The following is a 9573-nucleotide window of genomic DNA, read 5'->3' as shown; positions in this document are numbered from 1 at the left end:
TGATAGCGTGGTCAAGACAGGGGCGTACGGCATGCTCTTTTTACAAAAATCCCCTTGATTTTTTATTTTTCTCACGAGCAGCCTCTTGCCAGGTGTACAGTTGGAGGGTCCCACCTGTCAAGTATGCATCACAATTCTTTTATTACAATGAAAAATTAGGCCACGGGATTCGAACAGGTGACCCCGGTGTACAGCGTGTGCGCAGCTAGCCACCGGCCGATAGTTAAGTTGACGACACGTCTTATATCTTTGGATTAAATACCCCTAAAAATATATTTGGATTAAGTAACATACATTGAAAATTTTAATCCGGAGAGTTTCGAACCAGCGAATAAAACAAACAGGGGGTCTTGCCACTCCAACTAATGGAGTCTCGTATCTATATATTTTTTGTCACACTTCTCATGTCTATATAAAATTGTTACAGTTTTGATAGTATGACATAATGTGCTCGTGGGCTACAATTATGTTAGTTCTTTTTTCATTTTATGATTTAAAAAAGTATTTTCTAATTATGAATAATATACCTATAAATAAAATAAAATAGACAAAAAAAATGCTCACCTATTAATTAGAAAACCATCAACTTAAACTATGAATTATATGTATATTTTTAAAAATTGGATATTAAATAAAAAATTAATGTAGTTTTAGAAAATATTTATACTTCCAAAATGTATCATATACCTTCAAAACATTTACAAGTTCTTTTTATAAAATATTCGTGTTGTACCTAGAAGTGATCATGCTTTAATTTTTCATATGTTGTTCTGAAAGTGTTTATTCGTTTCAATAAATTTTGTGTGTTTTCTAAGAAATGTATATGTATTTTAAATAGATATAAATATATGCATGAAAAAATGACGCTAGCGTGCCCTCGGACTGCAGATTCTCAAATGAATACACATTTACATATGTTTTGCAAATTCGGAAAAATGAAAAAGAAAAAAACTAACATGTTTAAAATGGGTCGTACTAATTGTGTTTTTTTTAGCCCGGTGGTCGTTCTGTTGTGTACATACAAAGGTTGACAATCCTCTGTAGCCACGAAATAGCTTGGTTTTATTGGTAGGCCCTCTTGTCTGAACATCTCAGGGCGCTGGTTCTAATGGCATTTCCTATTTGGCGCTGCAGGCGCCCGTTACACAGTGCAATTAGCAAACGGGCGCCTGCAGCCGAGTTAGCTGGGCTCAGCCCGTTTTGCTTTTTTTTCTTCTTATTCTGTTGTTAGAGAAACATCAAAAAGTGCATGAAACGAGGGATCGAACCCAATACCTCGCCAATGCGAGCGCTACGCTCTAGCCACCCGGCCATGACAGCTTCCGTTAATAGATATTTCAGTTCACATATTTATTATCCACGTTAGTTCAGTTTTTTATTTTTCTTTTCCCTTTTTATTTTTTCCTCATCCTTTTTCAAAATCTGCGAACTTTTTTCGAAATCAATTAATTCCTTTTCAATTTCGATGAACTTTTTTTTAATCTGTTGAACCTTTTTTCAAATCCAATGAACTTTTTCAGATTCGGTGAACTATTCTCAAAATTGATGAACTATTTTCGAAATCAATGAACATTTTTTCAAATCTGATGGAATTTTTTTCAAATTTGATGAACTTTTTTCCGAAACAATGATCTTTTTTCAGGTTCGATGAACTTTTTCCCAAAATCTAAGATTTTTTTTCCAAAAAAATGAACTTTTTCCGAAATCGATGAACTTTTTCAAAATTGACGAGCTTTTTTCCAAAACGACGAACTTTTTCAAATTTGATGAACTATTTTCATTTTTGTGATTGTTTTCACTTAAATTCATCAGCCTTTTTTTAACTGATGAACTTTTTGTTGTGAATGATTTTTTTAATTCCTAATTTTTCAAAAAAGCATACACATATTTTTTTGAACAGTCATCAGTCAACTAGTCACACTGTTCAACTGGTGAACACTGTTTCTCAAATTATTGACCTTGTGCGCAATAGTTTCTTAGATTTTTTTTATATTTTTTTAAGGGAAAACCAAGTTTATTCAGCAAAATCCACATGGAGTGGAATACAACTTTGGTCGTGGGGTACGCCCAACCAAACGTGGCGACCCGGACTTCTACATAATGCAAACTTGGCTAAGCTATGTGCCTCATAGTTAACGACACGAGACTCAAAAGTAAAATTACATTGAAAAGTAAAAGCTCTAAGGTTTATTTCAGTAACGATTGCACCATATGAACACCGTGCACCTCCATGGATGTCCGAGACAACTTTCTGGCAATCTGAAGCCACAACAAATTGCTGGATACCCAGGTCTTCTGCAAGAGAAAGAGCTTCTCGACAAGCTATCACTTCTAGAGTGGCTGGGTCATGAACTCCTTCAATTACCAGCGCCGCACTACCAATATAGTTTCCCCATCGTCTCTGCAGACAGCAGCTGCGGTTCCTCGCTGTCCTGCTGCAACACCCGCATCAACGTGAATCTTGCAGAAGCCCAAGGGCGGTTTCTTTGGCTTTTGAGTGACCTGTGGGGTGGCTCTTGCGTGCGAGTGCACCTGCCTGTTCCTGATGATGCCTAGCTCCTCTATAAATCTGGCAATGAAGCTATGAGTAGCCTGGGGGCTCTCGAAAATTGACTCATGGATAACCTTGCATCTCGCATGCCATATTGACCACAAAGTGACCGTCATGAGAACGAATTGATCATGAGGTAAAGCCTGCACAAGTGTAAACAGCCACTGTTTTGCGTTAGGCTCCGTGTTCGCTATGATTTTATGTGTGAACTCATTGTCCGCCAATGCCCAGACGCTCCTTGATGTTGTGCAGTCCAGCAAGGAGTGACGCCATGAATCCTGAGCTCCACATAGACCACACTGGTCAGAATCAGCCATGTGTCGATGTGCACGTACATCGTTAGTCGGCAGCGAGTGCTTGGCGAGTCTCGAGAGGAACATCCTGATTTTTTCGGGTACTTCAGTTTTCCATAATGATTTCCATGCACTTTCTTCAGCTCTAGGGTTTGAAGTGCCTGCTGACCCATCAAGTATTGCCTCCCCTCTTTGCTTTGTAGCAACAAGCATTCTGTATGCAGATCTTACAGAAAAACAACCATGTTTCTCATAGTGCCAGGCCCAGAAATCCTGTATATTGCGAGTACACAAAGGGATCCCCATGATGGTCTGTACATCCATGGGCATGAACATTTCTTGGATAAGCTGGATGTTCCATGAGGCACTTGTACTCACTATCAGATCCGAGACTCTTTGCGGTGGGTTCGGTGCAATGCTTCCATAAGGCCGAAGCATTTCATCACGTGGAAGCCAGTTTTGATTCCATATGTTGGTGTCGACACCATTGCCAATACATTTAATCACCCCCATTTTCAGAGTGTCTTTTCCTTCGATAATAGCTCGCCACACCTGGCTCGGGTGACTCCCCAGTTCTGCTGCGAGGAAATCCGAGTTTGGATAATAAATACTTTTGAGAACACGAGCGCAAAGTGTATCCGGACCTTGCAGCAAGCGCCAAGCTTGCCTTGCCAGCATCGCAAGATTGAATAACTCGAAATCTTTGAATCCTGGCCCACCCATGCCCTTGGGTTGAGTCATCGTCCTCCAAGACACCCAATGAGGCTTCCTCTTTCCCTCCTTACTTCCCCACCAAAATTTTCTAATCAGCATATTATAGTGTTCACAAAGCCCTCTTGGAAGCTTAAAACATGACATAGAGAAAACTGGCACTGCCTAAGCGACAGACTTGACTAGAACTTCCTTGCCAGCCGTGGACATGGTACGTTCGATCCATCCCTATACCTTGCTCCAGAGTCTATCCTTTAGGTATTTAAACACACCATTTTTTGAGCTCCCAATATTAGAAGGCATCCCTAAATACTTCTCGTTAAGAGTTTCATAGGGACATTGAGTGCCTCTTTGATTTCCTGTCTCACCAAATCAGGCACTCCCTTGCTAAAATATATTGATGACTTTGAGTGATTGATACGTTGTCCTGTTGCTTGAAAATAAGTATTCAGAGCATGGTACACCTCATTAGCACCCACAATGTTTGCCTTGAAAAACAGCAGGCTGTCATCCGCGAATAGGAGATGGCTCACCGGTGGCGCCGTAGGAGCAACCTGTAGACCACTCATGTTTGATGACTCACTTTTTGATTTCAACGGGCACGAAAGGCCCTCTGCTGCTAGCAAGAACAAGTATGGAGATATAGGGTCCCCTTGTCTGATTCCACGTGATGGTTTGAACTGTTGGAGCTTCTTTCCATTAAACAACACAGAGAAAGTTACTGTACTTACCAGACTCATCACAATATCCACCCATCCGGGATTAAAGCCCAGTTTGAGCATGATGGCCTTAAGGTAAGACCATTCTATCCTGTCATACGCCTTCATCATATCCAGCTTAAGGGCATAAGACTGATGTTTCTTTGCCTTATTTCTCTTCATGAAGTGTAAACACTCATAAGCCATTATGATGTTATCTGTGATAAGCCTCCCCGGCACAAAGGCTGACTGTTCTGCTGAGATGATTTCTGGCAATACTAGTTTCAATCTATTGGAGATGACCTTAGAAGCAATTTTGTACAGGACATTACAAAGGCTGATAGGACGGAATTGGGATAGGAGTGATGGGTTTTTTACCTTCGGGATAAGGACCAGAATCGTGTCATTGATGCACTCAGCTGATTCGGTACCATCAACAATTCTCAAAACTGCCTTAGTGACCTCCTCTCTGCAAGTGTCCCAATGGTGTTGGAAAAAGTGAGCCGGGTAACCGTCTGGGCCTGGCGCCTTAATGGGGTACATCTGGAACAAGGCTGTTTTGACCTCCTTTTCGGTGTATGGAGCGCACAAGTTCTCATTCATTGCTTGTGTGACTTTTATTGGGACTGTTTCAAGAACCCTTTCCATGTCCTGGACTCCTTCAAACGTATACAGGTCATGATAAAAAGCGGTGGCCATGTTTTCCATCTCCATCAAATTTTCAATTAACTGCCCATCCGGTTTATGAAGTGATTTTATCTGGTTTTTCCTGCGCCTACGGCTTGCACGTAGGTGGAAAAAGTACGTGTTCTTATCCCCGTGTATTAGCCATTCTAGCCGGGCTCTCTGTCGCCATAATATTTCTTCTCGGTGATATAACTCAGTGAGCCTGTCAACAATCTTGATCTCTACATGCATTGGTCCAGACCGGTTTGGCGTGTTCTCAACTCCTGTAGATCCTTTTTTAACTCAAATATCTCCTTTCGCACATTCCCGAAGTGGATCTTGTCCCAGTTTGACAGATCCGAGGAAAGCGACCTGAGCTTGTCCTTCACCGCGCTGACAGATTCTGCCGATCCACTTTTCCAAGCTGTTTCCACTGTTGGCTGCAGGCTCGGGTCCCGTTCCCAGGCCAATTCGTATTTAAATGTCCGTGGGGCCCGGATGCATGCATCCTCATGCATGTATCTCACGTAAATGGGTACGTGATCGTTGGTCGCAGCTGTTTTATGTTCCAGGCGTGCATTCGGAAAGGCGATCGACCACGCCGGGTTGGCCACTCCCTGGTCGAGTCTAACCCTCGTAAAAGTTCCTCCTGCAACTTTCCATTCAAACGTCCAGCTAGGTCCCGTATATCCAATGTCCGCAAGGCCACACGTATCAAGCGCGTCTCTGAAAGCGTCCATTTGTGCTTGACTTCTGTTTCCTATTCCGTCATGCTCATGGGGCTGCGTCACCTCATTGAAATCGCCTAGGACCAGCCATGGCAAGTCACTTGTACCAACAATTCCTCTTAAAGTGTTCCATGTTTTGTACCTTTCATTTACTTGGGCTTCTCCATAGACAAAAGTCACCCGAGTTCTGACATCAACAAGATCATTAATAACAACATCAATATGGTACTGGGAATAACCAACAATTTCAAGCTTTATTTCATCGTTCCAAAAAACTCCTAATCCTCCACTTCTCCCCGAGCTACTGACAGCAAAACTTTTACTGTAACCTAGTGAACCACCCATACTCTCAACTCTAGAGCCCTCCATCTGAGTTTCAAGGATACAAAGCACAGAGGGGGCAAACTGCTTCGTTAGATCACGAAGCTCTTGAACTGTCGCGGGTTTGCTAGCGCCACGACAGTTCCAACATAGAAGACTCATTGCGCTTGGCGCGACCCCCCTGGGAGGCCCGCCAGACGCGCATCTATGTTTTTGGTGGTCACCGTGTTCTTTCTCGTGGGCTTCTCGCTGGTCGTTACGCTCAACTTGTTCCTCTTGGGCTCCTGTTTTGCAGAAGGACTCGCTGGAACCTCGGGAGCGGGCAGCAACATGAGCTTGTTGGTGTCAGATGGATTTGACGTTGAGGGCACCGAGGCCATTGGGACGCCTACCATGGCCGCCCTCTTTCTATTGTTCTCAGCTTCATGCATGGCAACGTCATGATCGATATTCTCAAGTTCTTCACCACGATCCTCAAGAGCAGTCTGCGGTATTCCACGACCGCGCCCTCTGCCCGATCGGCCTCTGCCTCGCCCCCCCTCGTTGCAGGGCCATCCCCCGTGCCTCTTACTTCTCCTGGTCCGTTTCCCGGTTCCTTGAATCAAGTTGCTTTTAGGTCCTTAAAAACTAGAGATTCTGGGGGTGAACTCCATCGCCGCACTCTTTGAAGAGATGCCCAATATATCCACAAACTGCACACCAATCTGGGAGACACTCATATTTCACCCTAAAGATCACCCTCTGCAAGTTTTCCTTCTTCTTGATAACCAGGGAAACAACGTTCTTGAGGGGTTTTGTCACATCAAGCCTCAGCCGAACTCGTGCAAAGTTTCCCTCAAAATCTTGTGATTTTGGCTCCTCGTAGATGAACTCCCCTACTGTAGCAGAGAGAGCCTTAATCTTTGAGAAAAAACCATCTGGCAAGTCATGGATCTGCATCCATATGTCAATCTTGTTCAGCTCAATAGTCGAAGGTTTGGTGAAGCCATCATAATGTGACAGAATCACAACTTTCCCTTTGAAAGTCCATGGACCCTCCTCCATCACACGTTCCCAGTCGCCAAGACAGCCGAACTGCATCGTGTATAGATTGTCCTCTAGTGGCCTTATCTTCACCTCCTTTGCCAGATCCCATGCAATTCTCATATTCCTGAAGAACCAATACTGCCTGTAGGGTTTCTCCGTGTGTACCCTAGCGATTGCCATCCAGCGGGTAGCCTCAGCTGTTAATGAAGGAAATATGCCCTAGAGGCAATAATAAAGTTATTATTTATTTCCTTATATATCATGATAAAAGTTTATTATTCATGCTAGAATTGTATTAACCGGAAACATAATACATGTGTGAATACATAGACAAATAGAGTGTCACTAGTATGCCTCTACTAGACTAGCTTGTTAATCAAAGATGGTTATGTTTCCTAACCATGGACAAAGAGTTGTCATTTGATTAACAGGATCACATCATTAGATGAATGATCTGATTTACATGACCCATTCCATTAGCTTAGCACCCGATCGTTTAGTATGTTGCTATTGCTTTCTTCATGACTTATACATGTTCCTATGACTATGAGATTATGCAACTCCCGTTTGCCGGAGGAACACTTTGTGTGCTACCAAACGTCACAACATAACTGGGCGATTATAAAGGAGCTCTACAGGTGTCTCCAAAGGTACATGTTGGGTTGGCGTATTTCGAGATTAGGATTTGTCACTCCGATTGTCGGAGAGGTATCTCTGGGCCCTCTCGGTAATGCACATCACATAAGCCTTGCAAGCATTGCAACTAATGAGTTAGTTGCGGGATGATGGATTACGGAACAACTAAAGAGACTTGCCGGTAACGAGATTGAACTAGGTATTGGATACCGACGATCGAATCTCGGGCAAGTAACATACCGATGACAAAGGGAACAACGTATGTTGTTATGCGGTCTGACCGATAAAAGATCTTCGTAGAATATGTAGGAGCCAATATGAGCATCCAGGTTCCGCTATTGGTTATTGACCGGAGACGTGTCTCGGTCATGTCTACATTGTTCTCGAACCCGTAGGGTCCGCACGCTTAAGGTTATGATGACAGTTATATTATGAGTTTATGCATTTTGATGTATCGAAGGTTGTTAGGAGTCCCAGATGTGATCACGGACATGACGAGGAGTCTCGAAATGGTCGAGACATAAAGATTGATATATTAGAAGCCTATGTTTGGATATCGGAAGTGTTCCGGATGAAATCAGGATTTTACCGGAGTACCGGGAGGTTACCGGAACCCCCCGGGAAGTATATGGGCCTTAGTGGAAGAGAGGAGAGGTGGCCAGAGATGGGCCGCGCGCCCCTCCCCCCCCTTGGTCCGAATAGGACAAGGAGAGGGGGCCGGCCCCCCTTCCTCCTCTCTCTCCTCTTTTCCCCCCTCCGCGAATCCTATTCCAACTAGGAAAGGGGGGGAGTCCTACTCCCGGAAGGAGTAGGACTCCTCCTGGCGCGCCACCTCTTGGCCGGCCAGCCCCCCTTTGAGCCTTTATATACGGAGGCACGGGGCACCCCTAGAGACACAAGTTGATCCACGTGATCATATTCTTAGCCGTGTGCGGTGCCCCCTACCACCATAGTCCTCGATAATATTGTAGCGGTGCTTAGGCAAAGCCCTGCGACGGTAGTACATCAAGATCGTCACCACACTTTGCTGGATCGGAGTCCGGGGATCGTCATCGAGCTGAACGTGTGCTAGAACTCGGAGGTGCCGTAGTTTCTGTGCTTGGTCGGTCGGGCCGTGAAGACGTACGACTACATCAACCAAGTTAATGCTTCCGTTGTCGGTCTACAAGGGTACGTAGATCATACTCTCCCCTCTCGTTGCTATGCATCACCATGATCTTGCGTGTGCGTAGGATTTTTTTTGAAATTACTACGTTCCCCAACAGTGGTATCAGAGCCTAGGTTTTATATGTTGATGTTATATGCACGAATAGAACACAAGTGAGTTGTGGGCGATATAAGTCACACTGCTTACCATCATGTCATACTTTGGTTCGGCGGTATTGTTGGACGAAGCGGCCCAGACCGACATTACGTGTACGCTTACGCGAGACCGGTTCTCCCGACGTGCTTTGCACATAGGTGGCTTGCGGGTGACAGTTTCTCCAACTTTAGTTGAACCGAGTGTGGCTACGCCCGGTCCTTGCAAAGGTTGAAACAGCACCAACTTGACAAACTATCGTTGTGGTTTTGATGCGTAGGTAAGATTGGTTCTTACTTAAGCCCGTAGCAGCCACGTAAAACTTGCAACAACAAAGTAGAGGACGTCTAACTTGTTTTTGCAGGGCATGTTGTGATGTGATATGGTCAAGACATGATGCTAAATTTTATTGTATGAGATGATCATGTTTTGTAACCGAGTTATCGGCAACTGGCAGGAGCCATATGGTTGTCGCTTTATTGTATGCAATGCAATCGCCCTGTAATGCTTTACTTTATCACTAAGCGGTAGCGATAGTCGTAGAAGCATAAGATTGGCGAGACAACAACGATGCTACGATGGAGATCAAGGTGTCGCGCCAGTGACGATGGTGATCACGACGGTGCTTCAAGGATGGAGATCA

This window comes from Triticum urartu, chromosome 7, assembly GCF_003073215.2.
Source record: "Triticum urartu cultivar G1812 chromosome 7, Tu2.1, whole genome shotgun sequence".
Taxonomy (NCBI): domain Eukaryota; kingdom Viridiplantae; phylum Streptophyta; class Magnoliopsida; order Poales; family Poaceae; genus Triticum; species Triticum urartu.
Note: the sequence above shows the minus strand (reverse complement) of the source record.